This window comes from Zosterops lateralis, assembly GCF_965231275.1.
Source record: "Zosterops lateralis genome assembly, chromosome: 2".
Classification (NCBI taxonomy): domain Eukaryota; kingdom Metazoa; phylum Chordata; class Aves; order Passeriformes; family Zosteropidae; genus Zosterops; species Zosterops lateralis.
This window is the reverse complement of record NC_139763.1, coordinates 63,995,783-64,021,261: the sequence shown is the minus strand read 5'-3', so window position 1 is coordinate 64,021,261 and position 25,479 is coordinate 63,995,783. Positions and strand designations below refer to the sequence as shown.

The 25,479-nt window shown below is 39.5% G+C and overlaps 1 long non-coding RNA gene across 2 annotated transcripts in view; it reads left to right on the top strand.

Annotated features, from left to right (window-relative positions):
- LOC310905967 overlaps positions 1-24,305 on the top strand; it is a 57,052-nt gene extending 32,747 nt beyond the window's left edge. Inside the window, exon 3 of one of the 2 annotated variants that reach the window (XR_014589310.1) lies at positions 24,214-24,305. This is a non-coding gene — a long non-coding RNA (uncharacterized lncRNA). Of the gene's footprint in view, positions 1-14,068; positions 14,995-24,213 lie in introns of those variants that run through there. The other variant, XR_014589311.1, reaches the window with a different exon arrangement.
- The last annotated feature ends 1,174 nt before the right edge of the window (positions 24,306-25,479 follow it).

Genomic DNA, 25,479 nt, shown 5'->3' with positions numbered 1-25,479 from the left:
GCCTGCTGAGCTCACCGTTTACGGGCTGATGGCTGCTGTAATCCAACAGCCACTGTGCCTCTCTCTGATGATGGATTCGGCTGAGCAGTGGGGTCAGCGATATCTGGCCACTGTGACAGCCATGGCTCCTGGATCACCACAGGTCCTGCTGTGAGATCCTTCTGCAGCTCTTCAGGGTCAACATTAGGTCTGCCTCCAACTGTGAATATTTTCCTTTTATCACCTGCAATCTTTACAACTGCACTTTTTCAGACTGTTTAGGAACAGGTGAACCAGCAAAGGTGCCAGTACATACCTCTGTGAGGGGGCAGTGTTAAAATTGCCCATTAGTCACTATACTGTTCCTTATCTTCTAACCCTTTACTAATCCATAAAGAATTTTAAGTGACTCCCTACTTCATTTTCTAAACAGTCTTCATTTATAGAACTTTTTAAAAACTTTTGGGTCACTTTTTCCTGCACATTTGGAAATTACTCCTTCAAATAACTAGCAAAGCTGTAAGACAAAACTACTTGTACAAAAGCCATGATGGTTACCATTACACCTATCCATGTTCCTATTAACTGTATGCTTTATCACAGTCACTGGCATTTTGTCTGTCATGGTAGCCTGACTTTTTAGTCCATTAGTCCATGACCATAAAACCCTTTTTAAAACTAGAGTCACATTTGTCACTTTCCATTCCTCTGTTATCAAGCTAATTTAAGTACCAGATTACACAACACAGTTCATGGTTTACTTACAAATTTAATTTCTGAATTTTTCTAGGACTGCTAAATGAACAGCATATTATTGGGCAATTTATTAATGTTTATTCAGTCAATTGTTTAAAAAACTTTTATTGAAATATCAAATCTGAACTATTCCCTATAAAAAACAACTCCTATTGGGGATGTCCCTAATCAACCTGTCATAAACCTTGCCCATACAATAAGTTCAATTTCTTTCTGTAAAGGCTTTGTCTTTCTCCTTAACCACAACTATCTATTAACTCACCTTCCTACTAGCAAAATTTACTCTGGAAAAAAGATGAGGTTTGCTTTTTAGAATTTTAGCCCAATGCATTTCAAAATCTATTTGTTCTGCCTCATGTTAGGTCTACACTTGCCAGAATTGTGCTCTTTTCTGCTTTGCTTGCTTGGATTTTGCTTTTTTAAAAAAATCTGTATTTATTTCTAGTAGCTTCTTTTACTACCGAAGTGTGTTGGAAAAGTCTTACTTAATTGGGTTAGAATCGGAAAACAAAGTCTCAAAGTATTTTTAATATTTATTTAAACTGTGTCTTCATTAGTATACAATTCTTTTTTAAACATGACTCTACTTATTTTTTATTCAAACTTGAGTAAGATTTTCTCACTACTGAATGGTTCTTCCACAGTAATTTGTTGTATGTTGATCTAGACTAAAGATTCCCTATCTTGTTAGCTCAAAAATTAGTGCTCAATGATATCTAAATGCACAGCCTGTGCATGATGGCCTAATGAGTCCTAACATTAAGTTTATCCAGTCTATACATATATAGCCAAGAACTGTTGCTATGATCAAGCTTTTGGGTTGTACGGACTCCCCAGTCCCCCACAGTATTTCACAGGAATTGCCTCTATCTCACCAACTAGCCCAGAGCTCTTACTAAAGTTCTCCTATTCAGCCATAGAACCATATGGAACTACATTTTGTGGTTTATTCTGATAAAATTAATCTATTGGACTATATTTTCTTTGGTACATACTGCACCATTTGTCTGCACAGTCCAATCTACCATCTCTGTAATCAGCCAGGCACTCAACATTACATCATCTCTGCATGATCTAAACACTGACATTTCAGTGTACCTTTAAAAGAAAGGGTTATATGCAGACCCAGAAAGAGGGTGACATACCTGGGGAATTCCTGATTAAATTCATCCTTACCACTATTCTGAAGACTCATTACTTTTGAGGCACAATAGAAGCAGAGCACTATGAGATAGGAATGTTCCAAGATACCAAATAACACCTAGTGTAGGTTCCTTCCCAACAGAGATCAAATGGCATTTGAAAAAAGGACTGATGAATGGCACAGTTGTGGTTATTCAAGATTTCTATACCAAGAAATGCTGTGTCAGGACTGGAATACATGAAGGATGCTATGGAAATATAAGAAGTCCTTCTGCATACTCTGCAGACCTTTGTGATATTTGCATTCACTTCCTTATACGAGAAGGGAGAATCTGTTCTTACTGCTGTGGAGAAGTAGTTATGGACTTGAGTTTGACAGCTGAGAAGGCCTCTGGGGCTAGCATTTTTTCTGTTGACTGCAACTCACTTCTTTTCCTTTTGTGAGGCCTCTGGTTGGAGCACCTTCTTTCTGCATTAAATTATGAGATGGAATTAGGCACAACAAAATCCAAGATCCAGTGTATATTCATTATTATTTATCTATACTACCATCAATCTTGGAAGGCCTCACCATGGGCCACTTCATATTACCCTGGGCCATGAACAAACACACAACAAGATATAGATATGCTTAAATTCTACATAAAGAGACAATGGAGGGATTATGACAGAGTCCAAATGCAATGACACAGTACTACTGTGATATGCATTGGCATTAATACACCTGCAATATAACTGTTGTCTAGTTGGATTGCTTAAAGCTCCACAGTACATAAAACTTTTAAGAAAAAGTTAGAGAGAAGATAGTGAACACTTCTGTTTATGAAGAAGTCAACAAATGCATGAAAGGCAGCTGAGGAGAAAATTTTCAGTGTGGTCTGAAAATTTAATGACCAAGTGATGGAAGTTGGCATCATATCTTGATCAAAACCAGAGTCAACTTCATGATACGGAAAGAGAGGTATCAGGTAGAAGTAGTCCTGATGAAAATAAAGACAGATGGCTTATCTTTATTGCTTTAAAATAAAGCAGGAAATTGAAAATGGCAAAGGAGTAGGTTTGGAAAACGGTATTTACAGTAGAGCAACAGTTTGACTAGCTAATGAGCAAGTCAAGGCTGCATTTTGTCAAGGCAAAGTAAAAATTTTTCAAATACTTAATCTATTAAAAACCTGCTAACAGAGAAGAATGACCATCCTTTAAGGACTGGAAAAAAGATTCCCAAAATGCAGCTTTACCCTAGATTTGATGACAAAACCAATGACAGCATGATGGTATCATTCATAAAGAGTCCAGAGAGGTTTTGTGAGGGCATCGACCTAAATACAAAGAAACCTACTAACAAAAGACCAATAGTTGTAACTGGAAATAAAGAACTAAGGGCATTGCTGAAGAAAATTTTCATGCATTAAATCTGCTTAGGATTGGGAAAGAAGAGCTCTATGAACCGCATAAAACATTGTTTTTGCTAGAAATACTGTGAGATGAGAAATTTTTTTTGCACCACATTTATTACTAAATTGTTACAGCTATCTATGCTACCATGTTTTGATTTTCAAGGGTTGAAGAAAAACATTGTTCATGATCTTACAATGTGAGGAGTGCCTCATTCAACACAAATAAAGACATGCTACATTCAGGACAGTCACCATACAAGCAGAGTGCCAACAGCAATAGAGGTAAAGATCTCAGAGACTTACAACTAACATGCTGAATGTTCAGGTGCATTCCTTTGCTCTTCCTTCTTAATGCACGGAAGGAAACTTAGTGCACTCTGTTGCTGTAGTTTGGTATTTGTGTTTTGGTATTTCAGCTCTTGAGGTATTCTCAAGAGCTGACAATATGTAGCTGTGCAGCAAATGCCCACTCTCTACATTCCAAAACATCATGTCCTTCTCTTGATGTTTTCTTGCTCTTGTTCTGGTTTCAGTCGTTTGCAGCATCACAGCTTAGTTAAACCAAAGAAACAATCAGATCAGGTACTCAGTAACAGGGGTAAGCAGCAGTGAGTACTGGAGAGCTGGTTAGAGCAGGACACAATTCAGAGTTCCTTCTTTTCCAAACATTTGTAGCAGCACTGCTGCAGGCAGGAGAGAGCTATGCCCCAACATTATAGTATATCCCTCATAGTACTGGGAAGTTGCGATCACAGGAAGGGGAAGCAGTCCCACCCAGGTGATCTCAGTGGTGATGAGAGGAAAAATCAGATAGAGATGGAACATGCAGAGGATTCCTCATACCCAATTCACTGGCATGCCACTTTCCTTCCTTTTCTCCTCTGAAACTAGATCTGAGGCACTTCTGATCTAAAGGCACAGCTAGAAGACTGTGTTTAGGTGTTTTTTTGCAATCACCTGATCTCCCTCTGCTTTTCTTTCTTCTACCCAACTTACTGCAAGTAAAAAATATAAATGGCAAATAGGACTAAAAGGTGAAAATAGCAAACATATAGATCTAACCACATTAAAAAGAAAATACACTGAACAGGATTTTTTAATGCAAAATGAAACATTCGGAGTTCTGAAACATTTCAGTTTCTGAAATGAAATTATGATTTCATTTCATATTGAAAAATAACAATTTCATTTTATATTGCAAAATCTCAAAAGAATAAGTGTTCAGGTTTTTAAACAAAACTCTGGAAATACCCATCCCATCATGAACATAACAAAATTGTGGCTTGAGCGCTGTTGAAGGTGATGCATTTCAAAATCATTAAGTTTTGAGTTTGAACAAGAAATTATAGCTTCTGCTTGGCACTAATTTTATTTAGCAACCCATTGTCTTCTCTTCTTAGTTGTAACTGTCATCTTGAATCCCCAATTCATACTGTAATTCACAAGTAGTCACTGAGTCTTCTTTAGTGCTTCAAAGTTCTTATACTCCTCTCCAGCAGAAGAAAACCAAAAACTTCAAGAAAAGCATTTACTGAAAGTTTTAAACTTAAATGTATCATATATTCAGTGCAATGAAAAATACCAGTAGCTATCCATTTAATTCTCCTCTCAGGTATACTTTTCAGACCCATATTAAGGGTTTTGGTTTTGTTTTGGGGATTTTTGTTTGTAGGTTTGTTTTGTTGTTTTTTTTTTTTTAACTGCACTCTCTAGTCTACTTCTGATCTGAGTCTGATTTCTTTTTTGATCTTGCTCTTTCTTCAAATTACTTTCATTTCATGCTGCTCTTGTGCCAAGCAATAAAAATAATCCTGTGTTCCTTAACCCTTACTCATCAATTATTACCTGTGTCCTTGCTTTATGAGGAAGAATCTCTAATTGTCTTTACACACAATTCCTCCAGACCTTTACAGCCCCTTGACACAAATTGAGTAACATTTCCAGTTCTTCCATTTTTTTTGATATTAAGACACAGCTGAAAACATCCTTGAATTTAAATACCAGAAAGGAAATACAACATCATAAAAAAGGGCACAGAGTTTACAATGCCCCTTTTGTTATACAGGGAAAACACCTACATGTAGCTTTTGCTCATTTGTATATAAAAATAGGAGTCAAAGCAATGACTGTACCCATAGCTACAGGAAAAGAACTTCCTCCTTAACCCAAGCATAGATATTTATAGCTATTTTTGAGTGAATCTACTGACATATGATATGGTTAATATGTAGTTCCTGCCCAAGACTATACCTAATCAGCATGTATGATCAAATTCACTCATGATGCCAGCTCAGTTTAATTTAACCAAGGTACACTGACACAAATAAAAGTGTATATTTATTAATATTTCAGCATTCAACCCAGCAAGACAATTACGTTAGTAAATCAGTTTGCAATGTCTATACAAATATTGGTGGTATAAACAGTTTTTACAGATCTACAAATTTCAAAAAGTTTATCGGTCAAAACACAGAGCAAGTCAGAGACACACCATTCTGAAAATAAAGGAAACAAACAACTTAGAACTCCCTACATAATGGCAGTAGGGAAGAACTTCAGGGTCCCATGGTGAATTACCTAAGAATAATAAAATCCTTAACAGGTATACTGTATATATTTTCTAAAAAGAACTGAAGTAATTTGACATAAGTCAAACCTCTTGATTCACGTTTTTATCACTATTAGTTTGCCAACATCAGTAAAGACTAACTATTGAAAAAGTCAATCATTTTGATGTACTTACAGCTGAATTTTCTCATCATGTGACCAACTATCCACAAAGCCTCAGTGCCATTAAGAAGTTTTGAGGAATATAGTATTTGGTACTGCCAAAAAAACATAATTAAAAGAATGCATGTAAATTATACTAATTTTCTAATTAGAAATGCTTTATGATTAATTCACATCTAAAGTACAAGTCGGGGAAAAGCAGGACTTACATTATCCCAATAGGCAGGTTCCAGTACAATCAATGAGACAGTGACAGAATGCACAGTAAGGAGTCACAGTAGGGTCCTGATCTTGCAACTGAACTTTCACAAAAAGAACCCTGCACTACTGCAGAATCTCCTGAATTTCAATAGGGCCCTACCCACACATAATCAATTACAGAGTCTGTCTATGTGGGAGTAACAGCAGAGAGAACAGGACCTGTTCCTCCACACACCTGCAAAAATACCAAGATTAAAAAAAATAAAATTAGTAACATGCAGTAAAATCTACTGATAGCCTGTTTTATTACAGCATTTAGCACATAATACAGGAGTTCCATACCTCTTCAAGTTGCATATTATTTATAGGAATTTTTAGCTCCTTCTTTAAAGAATGTTGGTTTAAAATGCTTATGAATTTTACACGTAGTGACAGCACATTATGGAAGCCTTTACTGATATTACTTGAAATATAATTTCTTAATTATCATTTTCTAAAAATTAATTATCCTAGTTTCTTTGGTCTATTGTGCAATTGTCACTTTTTAAATTGTCAACCTTTTAATTGTCAACCTTTTTAAAATCTGTCCCACAATATCCATTTTACAGACACAGCATAGGCCTGTGAATTTATTGAGGTCTCCATGACTGTGAAAGTATCTGACCACATATAGTAGCAACCACAACTAAAGTCTTCAAAAATACATAATGAAAAGCAGTTTAGAAATAGTCGTTTTTGGACAAAAAAAGTGGCAGTTTAAAAAAAAAATCCTTATGAAAAACTTTGCCAAGTTTAAGGACTTCATGAATACCATTTAAAACACAGGAAGAACACAACATAGTGTTAAACAAGAATACACCACCACTTTGCTGTTCACATAAAATTTAACATCCATTATTTGACCTTACTCTTCTTATTAAAAACACATCTATGTTGATCTTTAAAAGGAAAATGTTATAAATTACAGTATCTTTATATATCATAACCATTTAAAAGCCAGTTAGCCATAGATTTCATTAAGTAATATTTAACTGGTGACACAAGGCAAGACTTTTGGTGATAAAGGTATTAAGAACCAATAGATCCTGGAACCATGCAAAAAAACATTTCTTCATCCCTTTAATGCAGATAGCTCTGCGGAAACAACAGTACTTAAAAACAAATAAACAAAAAAGCTGGGACCAAATGAAAGGATTTGAGAATCTAACAACCCAAAAGTTGCATAAAATGGAATGCAGTTTGTTTGAGGATTTTTTGTAATGACTAATTGTTCTCTTCTTGGCTTTGATTTTGTGACAAAAAAAAAAGAAAAAAAAAAAAAGAAAAAAAAGAAAATCAGCAGAAAATGGAAAAGAGTATCACAAGTTTTTGTTCCTTGCTGCCAGGTTGATAGTTTTCTACTGGGCAAACAAAATTTGACATTTCAAGACAGTTGCCTTATGATATTGAACTGAAAGTATTTGTTCTCATGTTACTCCTTTCAAATTTTACATTTCATATACATGACTCTTGGCTTCTGTTATTCTGAGAAATTTAACTGTTTTTACAGAATACGCTACAGCACTACATTCTGTTTAAAGAGTGTTGTATCTTGACCCATGTCTAACATTACACAGAAAATTTAAATAATACCAGACATATGCCAAGTTAGCTATGCCTACCTGAGCTTGTACAACGAGTGACACAGCACCTCTGGCAAGTGTAATCTGCCCATTTCTCACTGACTGAGATGAATGGTCAGACAAGACCTTTCAGTACAATTTTGGTGACAAAATCACGCAGCTACAGATTTAGCATTTCCCAAGTTGCAAGTTGTGGTAACTTGATGAAGCCTGATCCTAATATTGTTTTCTCCCCGTTTATCTAGCTCCACATCTTTCTTCACAAAGGAAGTTAATTGGAATACAATACATATTTTCTGCACTGTTCCAAAAGAGTAGGTTGTAGGATGGGTCAGGGACACATAGCTGCAGTCTAAATTACACTCAGTTTCTGGAGAGAGCTGAAAACACAGTTTTACAATTTTGACAGCCTAAGGAATAACTCAGAGCTAACATCCAAACAACCAAAGAAATGAAATACTGAAGCTGTCTCAGTAGTTCCCTTCTCTGACATGGACAAGAAAAACATTTTTCTAATCCAGATATAGAAAACACCATATCATGGAATGACTCACAAGTGTTTTGGGAGACTAGAAGGCCCTGGCAAAACCAAGGGTTTTTTCATAACTAGCAGAAGTAATGAAGTCTAGTTACCTACCTGCACACTCACAGGTGCCACCAACACACTTGTGCCAAAGCTAGCCTGGCTGTTTTCCCATTCCTTTCTAAACAGATTACTCTGAATTTCAGCTGCTGGTGTTTAGGAGAACAGGAGGCAGTTCACATTGTGGCCAGGTCTGAGCTACACGTGTCAACTGGCAGACCAACCAAGCATGCTGACCTGCAAGGCAACAGGTTGAACAGAAGAGAAAATTTCTGAGTCCATGCTATGGCTTTTTCTACCCTGGGGGCACTAATTTGAGTCCCTTCTCAACTCACAGCTGCTAAATTTCATTCAAATTGCAGAAACTTGACTTTGTGACCTCTACCTCTATATCAAACGCAGCTAAAATTAAGCAGGGGATTTAAAAGTTATTAGGAGATAACATGATCTTATATATCTTGTTTTGCTCAGAACCTAGGCATGAAAACACTGTAGCATAATCACTGTGAAAATAATGATTTTTATGTCACTTACTGTTTTTATTCAGGAGTTACACCACAAAGTAAGACACAACAGAGAACAATTGTTACACAGTGATAGCATAAATGAATCCAGAGAATGTAGAGACTGTTTCAATAAAACTGGGTTCATTTTGCAAGGTGAACAGGGCCCTGAATACAGCTTGCTTCATTCATGCTTTCATGTGAAAATTTAACAGAAATACAAATTTTATTTTATTTTTTTTTTTACATACCATGATTATAACTGACTGCCCTTCATGGAGATCTCTGCTTCTCTTCCAACTCCATACTGTCTTTCCTAGGGCTTAAAACAAGTTCAGTGACACACAGTTCAATAAAACAGCCTCATCAAGTCTAATCAGTCTATTCAGTATACCTGTACTTTTATGGTTTTTTTTGGTTGAGTTGGTTGGGTTTTGGTGGGGTTTTGTTGGTGGTGTTTTGGTTTTGTTTTGTTTTTCTGTTTTGTTTTGGTTTTGGGGGATTTGTTTTTCGTTTGTTTGTTTGTTTGTTTGTTTGTTTGTGGGGTTTTTTTGAATAAGCATAGTGATTTTGAAAGCATCACCTTAAATCCTGATTTTACTGCCTGGATCCCGATATCCCAAATTAGCGAATAGTTTTTAATAATATGTAAAACCCGGTTCCTTTTCTATAAATAGCATCCACAATGCTCTGTTTACCCTTTTGATTGATATAGCACTACATTTTTAACTTGTGTATTTCTCACTAAAAAGGCAAACTTGAAATTAGAGGGGTTTATTTGTTGCTGGATTCCAGCAACTGATGAAGGAAGGAAAGAAATTGAAAATGTATAATGAGCTCTCTAAAACTCCAGTAAAAAAGAAGAGAGACAAAGAATAATCAGTGTGGAAAAGTTAATAGAAAACTGGACTTCAGAGGAAAGGTTAGCAGGACACAACAGGTGTAAGAGTTAGGGAAGTGAAAGTGATTCAATCAAAAGGGGATGGAACAAAAGAAACAAAGTTATATTCTAAGCAGGGTACTGAAAACAAGCTTTTCAAAACTGGTTGACATTGGCCTACTTCTTCTTCTGTTGAAGTGAAAGAATTACATCAATTCAAAAAATGCCTTAAGAAAACCTTAAAATCATTGAACTTCAAGCACTTGGAGTAGCTAAACTCTGCTCAGCTAAGCAACTAAAGAAGTGCTTAAATTTGGAAATCAATTTACATCCTATTGTTATCTTTCACTAGGTCTGTAGTATCAAACACACATTCAGAAGAGCCTCAGCTCCTTACCCTAATAACACTGAGACTCACACTTTAGTGCTAGTTGGGGTCCAGCCCATTGGTTACCAGGCAGGCAAAGTCAAATACAAGATGCAAGGGACTAATATGGATTCAGGCTCTTCTCTCCCATACTCATGCAAGTATTTTTACTCAAGTGCAAGATTAATTGTTTGATTAAGAGAATGCAGATAGTTAAATGCTCAAAGTTAATTCAAGAATCAGCTCTCTAAAAAAAAAAAAAAAAAAAAAAAAAACAAAAAAAAAAAAACTAAAGAAAAAATGGCTGAGAAAGAACAAAGAAACAGATTGTTGAATCTGTATTAAAAATAAATGACCTCTGGATTACATGTCAATGCACTGTGCCTGAAAACTTCTGCTTCCTTTTAGTTTAAGTATTAAACCTTGTTTTTAAAACATGAAATGGTAAAGAACCCTGGCAAAGATTAAATAAGTTTTGTGATTGATAACAGTACTCAAGTAATTCTTAACACAGGGTGTAGCTCAGATGCTGGCATAAAGGGCTCAGCATCTGTCTTGGCTATTTAAACACATTTGTGCTTCCAAACCCAGTTTGGTAAACAGCTGAGACAGGGTTAATGTCCCATAATGTCCAAGAGGATAAACTGTGGAAATCATAAGCCACTAATAGGGTTCTGTCCCTTCTACTCCTTACTCTAAGATACAGCTACTAAAGGAAAACAGAAATTGAGCCATTTGTTGAGATACCAAAAAAGGTCTGGGGCATCTGTCAGCATTCTCTGAACTTCTGGTCACTGTGATCCATCTCCTGAACTATGGATCATTCTGTGCACCGTTATTTTAAACTGTCACCTATCTAAATTACCAGGATTTTCCGTCCTTTATTTATATCTCTAAAAGAAAGGAAACTCCTTGTTTTTTAGATCTATGCTTAATAAATCCATACATATAAAAATCATTAGCTAGTGATTCTTATGAGTAGGATTAAAGACCTGATGGAGGCAGTGAAATAAAGAGAGAAACAGTTCCTCTACAGTCAGTCACCTTTTCACAAAACGGCTGAACAAAACCATTTTTTGTTCTTTTCATGAGAATTATGAGCACTACTAAAATTTTATAAATGTTGTGATGCTCAGAGTTCAAAATTTCCCAGAAACTGGGAAACTAGAGAAGCAAATTAACATCTTGCATCAGTCTTCAAAGAAAAAAAAATTGTATGGCCAAATAGCAAACAAACTAATACTAGCTAAAAGCACTTTCAGATCCCCCACTCCTACATTCATTTCAGTAGTATTTAATTTAGTTGCAATCATACACATCTCCAAAATTTAAACTTTGGTCTTTCAAACAGTTTCATGTATCCTGAAGTTCACTCTTCTAAGTAGTGCTACTAATAAAACTATTCATGTGAACAGAGTTAAGGACACGCATGGGACTAAGAAAGTAAAGAAATAAAGAAAGTAAGAAATAAATTAACTAATTAATTCAGTGTGCCACTAACAATTATTTTTGAAGTTAAGGACAGCAAGGAATAAAGCAAAACTTGAAAAATTAACAGCTGAATATGGGGTGTGGAGGAGAAACTAGGTTATGGTCCCAGAAATGACCCTACAACAATCTAACTTCAATACCTATAAAATAACAGAATCAGTGCTAAACAGCAAAAAATAATAAAGCATCCCTAACTTAATAGTCATGACAATGACATTCTTTTCTCACCATTGGATGAGTCTTCTTTGGTTCAAAGTTGAAGTTTATGGGTGCTGTGGAGAAGATCACTTGGCCACTGTTCTGCTGTAATTAATCCATGAAAAAAAGAATGGGCTTCAGTTTTCACAGATACCAAGCCAGAATTTTTCACAACATTAAATCCACAAAAATATTAAAACGTTTAGAAATTACAGTTTGACCATTTAAGCAAAACTTTATAACAGAACCTAAGTTTAATACCAAATCCTTTCTTAAATCACCAGGGATACATTTGTTATTATGAGCTGGGCCTACAGATATGTTGGAATCAATACTATAGGATGCTAACAAAATACAGAAATCCAACCTTTCGATGGCTATGCCACTAGTCTTTATGCTATATTGAACATTTTAGTGGCTCCAAAAAATCTAAATGGACTGTTTGCTATTGAAGACTCAGGAGATAAAAGAAAAAAACCTAGTTTTATTTTTCATGCGGAAGTTCATAGGAAATCTAATAAAGTATATGCATGTCCTAAGACAGCACATACTTCTTGCAGTCTTTACAGTCTATGGAAGAATCCTTAGATCAGATCTGTTCTGGCAAATTCAAAACTCTGTTTTCATTGTACAATAACAAATGCTGTCCACTTCAGTCCTTTCTAGATTACAACCTCTATCATTGCAGGCAGACTAAAATTGCAAAAGCAATGAATTCCAAATCCTGTATTTGTCAGGGTAAATTAGAGACTGAATGGCTACAGCAAGAAAGCAAAACAGACACAAAGGAGGATGCCCAACTACAGTTACTAGGTTATTAAACTGAAACTTTAAACATCAAGTGATACGAAATTTACAGGGGAGGCCTGAAGGGAGGCTTAGATGAACCTATAGCAAGGATCTAGAAGGCTAGATGAGCATCAGGAGCAAGCCAGGGGTCAAATTAGAAAAATAAGTAGGAAAAAAATCGAATTTCCACTGGCTCTATGTCCATATACAATACAAACACTGAATACCAAAACAATATGTAGGTGTGCAATCATTATAATCATGTGGGTGTAACTTAGTGCCCCCCAATTGGTCTAACTTACCTAGGAACTTTCTAGATTAAATGAAATAACATGCAGGAACCCAGGCAAGCCAAATAATCTAACTAAAAAGTTACATAGTAATGACACAACGCCAGTTTTCATTACAACAAATTCCTCTAATCCTCATAGTTGTAAAACAAATCTTAAAAACACATAGGAAGGCAATTTGTAAAGTAATGCATGCCTGGGCCAGAAGACAGCCTCCAGCTTTCTAACCATCCCTAGCTATGAGCTTGTGTGTCATTTCAGCAGAAAGACCAAGTGCCTTTGGTTTTGTCACCTCTCAAATGGATCTAAACAATCCAGTATATCCAAGCAGGAAGCCTGCTGCAGATAGGAAACTCCAAGTACAGGAAGCTGGGGCGATGTCATCTCAGCAATGTAGGTTATTATAAGCCCCTCTTTATACTGATTTTCTGACTTTTAATTTACAAATTTGGGGTCTCAGGATTCTCCACAGCATAAACCTGTGAGTCCTTAAGAGGTGCCTTCTAGGTCTCTAGACTGGATCCAGTTGTCAACAGTTTCTCTTGTCTGACATAAGAGGATCCATGCAAGAAGTGGGAAGAAAAGCTGAAAGTTTTACAGACAGAATTTTTCTCGGGGCTGGTCAAAGTCTAAGGAATGAAAGTGCCTAAGAGCTAAGGGCCATCAGAAATTTAACTGCACCTTGCTTGAAGAACAAAACACATTACTTCAGCCTTACCTCACTAACATAAAGACATAACTTTTATGGAAGAAAAGACAGATACAATAAATTGAAAACATTCAATTGCACATGCTCCTTCCCCTGGCAACAAAAGAACAGAAATACGACAAATGCTGGTCGTGTCACTTATTACCGTATGAGGAGATCCTCTGACCATTTAATGGCACTCTCTGAGGAGAAGAACCTGTAACACAGGACAGGCACTATGAGGAGGTGTTCAGACAGTGCTGTAATGAGAACTGCATGAAGAAAGGAGTTGATTACAGAAACTGCAGTTTAACCTCCTGTCTGCTACCACAGGAGATAAGACATCCACCACTTTGATGAGTCCAATTTGTTTGGGATGAAAATTTGATCTAAAGGATTGACATTACTTTTGGTGAAGCTCAAAATCCTTTTCTTTTCCTTCTGTCCTCAGCTGTGTTCCTGCTGTGACTTTTTGGCTTGGCTAGTCACTGAGGAAACACACTGATGATCCTCTCCCAGATGCTACAGCTAAAGAATGCAACAGCCACCTCCTCCTACATGGATTTTTACACTACAGCAATTGCCTTTCTCCCTTGTTCTCACTTAAATTCTCACTTAAATATTTACCCATTCTGATCCACAAATTATTATAATTGTCCATTATTTAAGTTAAGAGATATGCATAGAAGGTGTAAACTAAGACTATTACATTAGGTTTAAACTTTATGCAGTCCTAAGTAATTCTGAGAATAATGATTGTGTAATGTCACTATTAGCTTTGTAAGTCCAAAACACAAGATCATAGTAATGAAAAGAACTACTCAGTGTTCTAATAATAATACACATTTCAGTCTGTGCAGAACTGGGGCCTATGTGCATTAAGAATGGAACCTAAGAGCAAGTACTAGGTATTAAGGGATGTAAAAATTTCACTTTCATCAAAAGTCTTAATGAAACCTTAGGAATGGTATCTGAAAGGACAGTAGTGTCCTATTCATATTAGAGAATACCATGTATCATAGAAACAGTGTATCACAGAATATTGGCATACTATTTTCTACATCTTTTTTTTTATATTAGGGTTCGAAAAATGGGTGAAAAATAATAACTAGAATTATTTTAGGGCAAAACTATACAAAATCTATGTACAGAGAAGTGGTATCAGCAACACCATAATTTTATATTTTCCTTTACTCTTTTCACTGCCTATTTCTACTACAAAGTTTTATGTTCACAGGTACATAACCCTCAGGACAAAAAAAAAAAATCAGAACACATGTATTATCATTCTTTTCAGTTGAAAGGCACACTTTTTGAATTTTTTTCTCAGAGCAATTTTAATAAAAGAAAAGCAAAAAAATAAATATAATGCAAATCATTTATATTTCCTCCTTTTTATAGAATGGCTTTACGATCTGAAGTCACCTGGCTCATTTTCACTGAGAACCTGGTTTAAAAAAAAAATTAGGAATCAGGTTTTTTAGCAGCATTAAACTTCAATTCAGAGGAAAATACAATAACATAAATGCATAATATTAACTATGTGATTACTTACATGTTGCATTGCATTTTTTCCTTAAGGTACTCCAAAATTACATACTCTCTGAGTAGCAGCAGTTTTTGTAGCCATGATGGTCTAGGCTTTTTGAGCCCAAAAGAGCCTGGTGTTCTGTACTGGAGCAGTGGCTTAAAAAAAAAAAAAAAAAAAAAAAAGCGAGAGAAATTACCTCTCCCTTTCAAAACTTGTTCTGCTTATATTTTGTCAGTGCATCTCTAGCAGGAGCAGTGGAATCATGAAAAGCATTAGGCCCTGAGCCTGCTAGCGCTGGTCTGCCAGCAGTCCAACCGAGTTCAAGAGGACTTGCTCACAGACGTGAGGGGAAGATTTTGAAAGTCAGTGGCAACAGAGCTCCCAGACTCCCATTCTGTACTTTTGAAAAATCTTCCCCTAAGTCATGAGAACAACAGTTTGCAGGTCTGAGGCCCCTGCTTTCCTTTCCCTTTCAAAAAAATGCATCGGATTAGGAAAAAGCCCCGACAGGCTGAGGGCAGGGAGCCCGAGGAGCGGCTGGCAGGGATGCGCTGGGTCTCCCGGCCGAGGCAGGGTCGGCGGGGCTCCCAGGGAAGGTCCTTCATGAGGCACAAGTCAAGTGCAGGCAGCGAGCGGCTCGGGCGGCACTGTATAGCCTGCCTTCCCCCGCGGCTTTCGGCAGCTCGGGAACCTCCATCTCGGCTTCCCCATCCCTGAGAGGCGAGCGGGAGCGCTAACCCGGCCCTCAGGTACCTTACGATCGGTCCCAGCTCGGTGCGGAGGGGAGGATGCGGCGTGAAAATGAAAGTTCGCCTTCCCTCCGAGCGCTCTGCGCGCAGCCGAGGCGAGAGCGCTGCCCGAGTTGAACCTCGCTCGGTCAGGTTCCTCCGAGAGGCTTTTTTTGCCCGGTTTGGTTTTGTTGTTGTTGGTTTTTTTTTTTTTTTTTGGGGGGGGGGGGTTTGGTGCTTTTTTTTTTTTTTTTTTTTTTTGTGTGAGGCTTTTTTGTCGGTTTGAGTTTTTGTTGGTTTTTTTTTTTTAGTTTGGGTTTTTTTGGTTGGTTTGTTTTTTTGGTGGGTCGGGTTATTTTGGTTTTTTGTTGGTTTTTTTTTTTTTTTTTTGCAATGAGCAGTGCAGTGCGCTCCGGGCCCGCTGTGGCTGGGGATGAGCCCACACGGCCCCGCTCCGCTCCGCTCCGCCGCTGTGGGGCTGCCGGCCAGCCCGGCCCGGGGAGCCCCGGGGCGCTGCCGCCCGGAGCCGGTGCGGCGGCGGGAGGGGGATGGGGAGCGGCGGCTGCCAGCCGGGATCCGGGATCGGGATCGGGCCCGCGCGGTGCGGGCGAGCGCTCCGAACCCTCCTGTGGCTGCGGCGGGTGCGCGGCCCTGAGGGGACAGGGGGGGTCGGGCTGCAACCTGAGCGCAGCGGGAGCCGCGGGGGTCCTCAGAGGCGCGGGAGGGGCGCGGGGGGGAGGCGCTGTTCATATTTTCCTCAGGTCCTCTTGGCGCACATCCCCCTCCCCCAGCCGGGCTTCCTTTCCCTACCTTCCCAAAATCCGCTGTCGTGCCCCCCTATCCACCCCCCTCCCTTCCACCGGCGCCTTTACCTTGACAAGTTCGCGGGGCCAGCGGAGGTCTCGCTCCCCCTCTCTCTCTCTCTCTCTCTCTCGCTCCCTCTCTCCCACACACATCTCTAACGCGCCACCTCTCCCCCGCGGGCCCGGGCTCCGGGTGACATTTCCCTCTCTCTCTCTCTCCCTCTCTCTCTTTTTCCCTCCCTCCTTCCCTCTCTTCCCCCCCCCCCCCCTTCCCCCCCTTTCCCCATTAGCGGCGGTTGGGTCGGGAGCGCGCGCGGGGAGCGGGGAGGGCGTGGAGCGCGCGCGCGCGCGGGCGGGAGCGGCGGGGGGAGGGGCGGCACTGACAGCGAGCGCCGTGTCCGTGCGGCGCTGCCGCCTCAGCCCCCGCGCGCCCCCCCCCGTTCCCGGCATGCCCCGGGGCGGCGGGGCTGGCGCTAACGAATTTGAATGAAGAGCCCTCCGCTCTTTCGGCGCCATTTTCGAGTGATGCCCGATCGCATCGCTGCTGCCGCCGCCGCGGGGGAGGCGCGGGGGCCGCCCGCCCTCCCGCCCCGCCAAACTCACCTCCCTTCCCCTCCCCTACCCCGTTTCCACCCTCACCGTCGCGCTTCGGAGCGAGTGCCGCCGCTGCCGCCGCCCGCACAGGCGGTAAGAGCCGGAGGGAGCGGGCGCGGCTGGGGCAGAGGGAGCCGGGCGGGCGGGCGGGGGAAGAGCGTCTTTGGAAAACGGGGGCAACCTGCACCCCGCCGCCGGGAAAAGTCACCTCGGGAGCCCGGCAGACAGCGGGCGGGAGGCTCCGGGAGGCGGCGGCAGGTCCTGGGCGGATCTGTCACTGGCTTCCCTCAGCCTCAGCGGTCGGGAGCGGCCGAATCCTCCGGCAGGTAAAGCGCTGCTCCCCTGGGGCGGCACCGCGCCCGGGCGGGGATCCCGGGGCGCCGCTCGCACCCGGCCCGGGCAGAGCAAAGCGGAGCGGGCGGGGGGGCGGGCGGGAGCCGCGGGACAGCTGGAGCTCCGGAGGGTCCCGGTGCCCCGCGCTCCCGGGACATGACAGGACAGACTTCCCCCCTCATCTCCCCTCCGCTCCCGACCATCCCCCCCCCACCGCCAGCGGATCCCGCCTTCTCCCCGCCGCTCTCCGCCGTGGAAATTTCGGGGCAGCGCCCGGGACACGGAGGCTCCTGCTTCCCGGCTCTGCAGCAGCAGCAGCGGCAGGCAGGATGACTTCCACACTTACATGCACATCTCCCTTTCTCGCCCGCCGCCCCCAAGCCCCCCCCCCCCCCCCCCCTCCGCCTCCTCCTTCCTCTCTCCCCGTGTTTTCGTAAGCTGGATTAATGCCCCTTCGCTCTTTCTCTTCCCTTTTCCTTCTCCCCCCGCACCCCCCCACCCAAACAAAAAAATATAAGAGGGCAACCTTCGGGGTTTTTTTTCTCCATTTGTTTCCTCTCCATGTTAGCAGATTAACTTCTCCGTTTAAGCGCTTTCTCCACCTCCCACTCAAATCGGTTGATTTCCCGTGTCGCGATACGGAGCCGCCTTTTGCAGGAACCCGGGTGACGGTCGTGCTGCCACATGCTGTCACATTTATCATCTCTGCCCCTTTGGGTATTAACGAATGACCAAAGTGCTCTTCATCCCCTATTGCACAGAGCTATTTTTTCCCCCTCGTAGCGTTAAAACGCGGGTTTCCTTCCTGGACTGGAGGGGGGGAAACATAATCCGAGACCCTTTGAATCGTGCCAGCTATTTGTAGGTGTTTTTCCTCTCCTCCCACTCACCCCAAAACCGAGTAAATACCCTCCCCCATAGATAGCCCAGCCTAATACTGTGATCGGAGCTGGCCATTCACCTCCTCTTCTCCGCCTACAAAATTCTCTGTCTCTGTCACCCGGGTCGCTATTTGTCATTGGCTTAGCTATTTTTTGGTGGTTGTTTCTATGTCATTTCTCGGTGGCCAGCAGCTCTCGGTCTCTCGTAGCTGTACGAGCGCGATCGCGCTTATTGTGATAGGCTCCGCGATCTCTCGCAGCCTGAGCGCCGGGCGATCCCCCCTCGGCACACACATACACACAGAATATGTGACACGGTGCCTTTTTCTCCACGACGCCGTTTAACCCCCTCGGGGCCGGCTCTGGCGTGGGCGCTCGCCTTTCGGAGTTGCGCACACGGGCTCACAAGGCATCTTTTTGTGGCGGGAGCGCCGGCGGGGACAGCACCGTGCGGCGGGGCAGGGAGGGAGCTCGGGCGCTGCCAGGCCAGCGGGCTCCTTCCCAGCCACAATTTCTAAGCGCTACTTTTTATTCCTCTTCCTACTTCCCTCTTCACTTTCGAGCGCCCGACCTTTTTTTTTTTTTTTTTCTTTTTTCTTTTTTTTTTTTTTTTTTTTAGCATTGTTATTTTAAATTTTTTTTCCGGAGGCAGGAAGGCGTATGGATATTTTCCCCGATGCCGTGTGAGCGGCGGGCGCCCGGGGCTGCCGTCGGGCGCGCAGGATGCGCAGCGAATGCAGCAGCACCGGGCCCCCCGTTAAGGCGCCCGCTGAGCGGAGGCTGGACCGGCTGCTGCCCCCCCTGGTTGCCCGCGAGGACGCGGGGCCGGGGCCGGGAGGTTGGACCGGGTCACAGCCTTTCCCCGCTCCTCTTCCTCCCCCCAGCCCGTCCCCCCGCGGCCCCCCCGCGCATCCCTCCGCCGCCTTCAAAGCCAGGAGCGGCCGCCTTGCGCTCAGCACCCCGGCCACCGAAAATAACGAGTTAACCCAGGGACGTAGGAGGGACGTAGAGAAGAGTTGGGGTGCAGAAGTGCCGTACAAAAGATTTCTGTGTACATGGCTGAGAGCGTGTATTCTTAAAGTGAAATGCAAAACTTAGCGTTTCCAGCATGGCAACTGGGTTGTGATTCAAGGTATTTTCTGTGTAATGCAGAAATCCAAGAGTTCAAGGAGATTTTTCTGTCTCGAATCCCTAGATTCTCTGGATTGTTTTAATCTAGTACGTAAATTACACTTTTCCAGTTATTTTTTTTCCTGGGAATAGCTGCTTAGTTTGTCTCTGCAATTGATACCTTTGTGCCCTGGTAGAAAATTCTGCTTAATCCTTGAAATTGAGATACTAGTAAGATCCTATTGAGATTTAGCACTCATTTCTTTAGCTCTGCATCATTACTTTCAGAGTGTTTTTAGAAACATTTTTAGCAGTCAGTATGGGAATGTGCACAAAGCCGTTGCAACTGTAGCTGTGTATACTTGGAAATATCAGGATTTGAAGAGATTTACACTACTCAGCTGTGGAAGTGCACTCACAAATACTGACTTTCACTTTCAATGAAATAACTGTCCTGACTCATAGCTAATTTACAAAAAAAACCCTATAATTCAGTATTGTACAGGTGCGTGTGCATTTTCCCCCACTATTCGATAGTCATGTTCAATAGCATGCAGTTTATTCCTATTTTTTCATTTTAATTAAAATCTGTGCTTAGCAGATTTGACTACACGAAACAACTGTTCTTTTAAGCTTTCTTATTTCTCAGCTGCACTGTTCTCATATTTTACAATTACATAAAGGTGGGTGTGGCTAAAATGAAAGCAGTAAGCAATCTAATATGAATATATAGTGTATTTTAAGTAACTTTTCCTTTCTTATATTTGATGTACTCCTTATTTTGAGATATTTAGGGGAGAAAAATCTTGCAGCTTAAATAGACCCTTGTAAAGCTGCTTGCATTTTTTACCTCAGTTAAAATGTCAAACATTAACTGGATTACTTGGCCCTGGAAAAGTTACATTTGGAGGAAATATCAATTGAATTTAAATATCTAAATGTATATATTTATATTTTATCAATAAGTGAGAGCTAAAGTTCTATGCTTAATTAAACTTTGCTTAGGTATAGCATGTAGCATGGTGTGTAATTTTTTTTTAAAATTTTTTTTTTTAATTTTTTTAATTTTTTTAATTTTTTTTCCTTTGTTTCTTTTAAGTCTAATCCTTTATCTTGATTCTGAGGAAGAACATCCAAATAACCTTTATTTGGTTGGGGCTTAATTTTTATTTTTTTTTTCTCCTCTAAAGTTAACCTGAAAGTTTCCAAGAGGTACCCTCTCATTTTATAGATACAAATCTACTGAAGCTCGAAGTGACTCTTGAGAATTTTTAATTTTCAGAAATAACAGTAATTTGAATATCTGACTGTGTATCTGTGTGACTTTTTAATGTGTTAGGCTACAACTTCATAGGAAGCTTGTTGCAGTAACATTTTAAAGGCAGAGTACACATACGATACCAAGGTATCATGGGGTTCCTTTTCTCTTCAGTTCGTTGTTTGGGTTTTTTATCCTTACCTTCTGGAATTCTGAACCTATCACTATTCCATCCAAAAGATTCATGGAAGGAAAAATAAATTGGAGTCCTTAATTCCTTAATTATTTTTATGACTAATAAGTGAAATTCTGCAGTGAAGTACAACTGGAACTGCATGCAGACTACCTGGCTCTGTGTCCCCTGCCTGTGAACACTGTGTGAAGGTGCACATCTCGCCCATCTTGAGTGTCAGAAGCCATCCTGACAGGTGTATCACTGCTTTTCTGATACACTATTACACATGTAAAAGCACATGAGCTTTCTTAACCGGAAAAGTAGCCACGTATCAGCTCGTGGTCCTTTTATAGGACCTTACTGGGTTTTGTTATTTGCTCTGGGAAGCAATTAACTACTGAATATGTAAGGGAGACCCAAGAAGCTTATTGCTGTATTCTGCAAATATGCTGCAGGTATTCTGCTTTGTCGATGCAGTCATCCACCCACACCCAATGGCCCATTGCAAGTTATTTGAGTAATTCACACTCATTACAAACTGTCAAGGGTGCAGCGCATCTTGGACTAGTTTTGACTGTCTGCGAAAGAAATAGGTAATAAAATTGTATGTTTTGTGTAGAAACAAAAATATTTTTATCAGAAAGTTTTTAAAACTAAAAATAACTTCATGTACACCAGTAGGTGTTCTCCATGTTTTTGGAGGGTTTTTTCACTTATTTATTATTATAAGTTCTAAGCATTTAATATCTAACACTGGAACCTGATCTCAAATAATTGTTTTCTAGTATCAGTAATACTTGGAAAATTTTGTTTGAACAGGCTGCCCAAATTGTTTTTGAACTTAGTCTTCTAGCTCTGACTCTTCTCATAGCCATCTAATTTTTTAATTGAACTAGTAATATATTTTAAATATAGGGAAAAAAGGGTGATATGCCCCTCAAATAGAAAGGGGACATCAGGCGAAGTAGAGAGATGTAGCCACAGATTTCCAGTAACCAATTTTAGTCAGTGAAAATGCTGCTTTGCAATTTATTTTTTTTTTGTGCATTATTGGCAGGAATTTGAGTATGTCAAATTTTTAGATTACTGGTGTATTATTACATAGATTGGATTTTAAAAGGAATCTATTTAGTGAAAAATGTCTTAATTGTGGATTCTGGACAATTTCAGAAATATTCAGAGTAAGCTGGGTGTAAAAATTTCTGCCCATAAGGGTATAAGGCAAAGTCAGTACTGATTATTTTTTTAACCCTTTCCTGTAAGTTTTTAAAGCACTTATTAGAATAACAAAACTTTGGGATACAGTTGATATTACCACAATTGAGGAATAGTTCTGGTCTTAGCTTTGAATGCTCTCTGAAAACTTTAGAAGATTTGTTTGAGTATTAGAGGAGGGAGCACAACTTGAACTCTAGTCCAGCTAACACATAAAGTTGATCCATTTTTTATTCTAATATTTGCATGTAATAATATTTTTAGTGAATCATTTAAAAAAAAGTTCTTTTTACAGAGAATACTAAATTTTAAAACTTTATCTAATTCTTAACACTTTTCCATAGCTCGATAATGGATTGTTGCTAGTGTATAAGGATGACATCACACACACATATTTATTACCATATACATACAACAGAAGCAAATATAAATTATGTACATTTAGCTTTTATTTTTTTAAAGATTTCCCAAGATGTCTTCTAAAACTGAAGGCGATATTGTTCTATTGCTCAAAACTGAAACATAGGAGTGACTTTCAGTGATCGTTATTAATGTCTAAAGGAAACCACTGTTAGAAATAGGACCCCCCCACCCCGTGACTCTTTAGTTTGTTTTCAGACACTGCAGTGAGTGTATCTGCAGTAAATAGATTATTAACAAACTTTTCAACACTGAATCTGGTTACAACTAATTATTTTATTTAGCATGAGCTGAAATTCACTTGAAGATTTGGTCTGAGAAAAAAGATAATTACACATCGTGTGGGGCTTAGGCATGTATTTTCATTTTAAATAGCTTTATGTAAGTCCAGTTTCAATATAAGCTTCAAGTATGTTAAATCTCAATATAAGCACAGAAGAGGACCACAACTTTGGTGGGTTGGCTTTAAGAACAAAAACATTTTTTAAAAAAGGTGAAATAGATGATGTGTGGAATACATGAAAATACCAACCCCTTTTTCTTGTTAAAGCAGGGTGCTTGAATATAAGTCCATAGCTGTGAGGGAGTTGTAGTATTTTCTGGAATACACTTAAAAAATAAATTAATGGAAGTATTTGTAAGCAGGTGACCTGATCTAGGCATCAGCTACTCATTTATTAGCCATAGGATGTCTCTTGTTATGGTGTCTACAATGAAAAAGTTCAGATAAAGTCAAAACAGATTTAAGATTTTGGCTGTGTGAATGCAATATTTCCTCCAGTAGCTGTTTGGCTATAGTTACTACATCTGTCAAGTTATACTTTGTTCTTACCTGATCAGGGCTGCTTTTTTTTTTTTTTTTTTTTTTTTTTTTTTTTTTTTTTTTTTTTTTCCCTTAAAATTTTATTTCATTTCTCAGGATGTATTATATCACTGTAATTTTTCCAGTATATGTTTTCAATAGCAAATATTTGTAGGCTGAGTTTTAATAAAAGCAATAATGGTACTGCCTTGAAGGGCAAAAAAAAAAAAAAAAAATCTAACTCCTTTAAGTGAAGCACTAGAATTTAAATACTTAACAGTCAATAGCATATTTTAGGAAATATGGAAATATGACAGTAATCCATTAAGTAGTTTACTTACTAAAAACTTACCTGATTGCTTGTTTGAGGGTGGAGGGAGGGATTGGTAGTGGGTAGGAAGGGAGAACAACACCCCTTCACCCATTACTCTCTTTTTTTTTTTTTTTTTTTTTTTTTTTCCCCTCCTCCTTCCTCTTGCTTTCATCTTAAAATGCTGCGGGAAGAATGAAAGCAGAAACATGCTAATCTGATTTGTTTCAGGAGGCTTCTGATAATAAAGAGGCATATCACAGGTGTTCCTAATCAAGTCAGTTTGGTTTTTTAAAAAAAGTATTTTTAAAATTAGGATTTCCTGTAACATAGACAATGCGAGGGTCAAGCTGATGACCTACATCTATGTTTGGGGATCAACCATGAAACTGTGGGTGTTGGAAATATGTTATAATACATGACATTTTTATTGCAGGTTTTGACCTTTCAATAGAGAGCTGATTTTGGAGAACGGCTTACTCCTGTGATTGAAAAACTCTCTGGAAGGCTGATGGAGCATGAGCATGGTATATATTATATTAACATTTCTCTTATTACATATGTTATTTATCTTAAAAAATGTACACAGTAGTATAACTTATTCAGATTATTCAAAATAGGCTATGTCTGATGGGATTGTTCAAGAATTTATTATTTGTTAAAATAATTATTCTTTACACTCCTCCTGTAAAATCATAAAACACTAACTAAAAGTATTAACACAGGCTGTGCTCAGAAGGAAATTAAGTGGCCAAAAATATGTATAAAAAGCTGAGTTTGCAATAGCCTTGATCCATTAGAGCTATATAAATTCTCCATATAGTATTGTTCTCATATTCCTGTCTTGGGAATTACTCCAACTGAAATGTTGCTAATCCAAAAACAAGGCATGGGTGATATAAAAAAAATAATTTTCAATAACTTTTTTTTTTTTTTTTTTTTTTTTTTTTTTGGGAGAGTGTGTTTAAAGAATAGAGAGCTAGCTGAGTGTATTTCCATGTAGTGTGTAAATTTTGGTTTTAAAGGCATTAATAAACTAGCTACCTGACAAAGAAGCAGAAAACAGAAAAAAACAGGTCTTTAAAGCCCTCCATCTGTACCAGAATATTCAGAAATTTTATTCATCTTATTTGTTGGCAAACAGATATTATATAGTAGAACACTGAACAATTAAGGGGAATTAATATGAACTGTGCTACACTCATATTGCAAGTCCTGCTTTGCACCAGAAGTGCTCATTCGGCTGAAACTGAGAAATCCATTCAGAGTAATCATAACCTATCTACTCATATACGAATAGTCTTAACTAACCATTTACACAGACAATTGAAATTAAAATAGTAACTGGTCTTGGATTGAGTAAATTTGTTTAAATACTAAATGGAGTTGTAAAATCTGTAAGGCTTTATCTTTAGCAGAATATATTACAGTACAACAAATTTTATGAACATGTTGTGACTTTAGCAATTCCAACTTTCAGCTGGAATTTAGTTTTTTATCCTTAATCAAATCTGTCTGTCTTCAAGAGCACATTTTTTTTGTAGGAAGTAATTGTACTATAAAATCAGAGAAGTTTTAAAAACCCAAAATTTCAGTTTATCCCAGTAACTCCTAATTTCTACCAAGTAAATCCAGTGAGGTGTAAATTTTGTATTTCCTCATTGTTGTAACTCATGGCTGGTAGAACTGAAGAATTATTGGA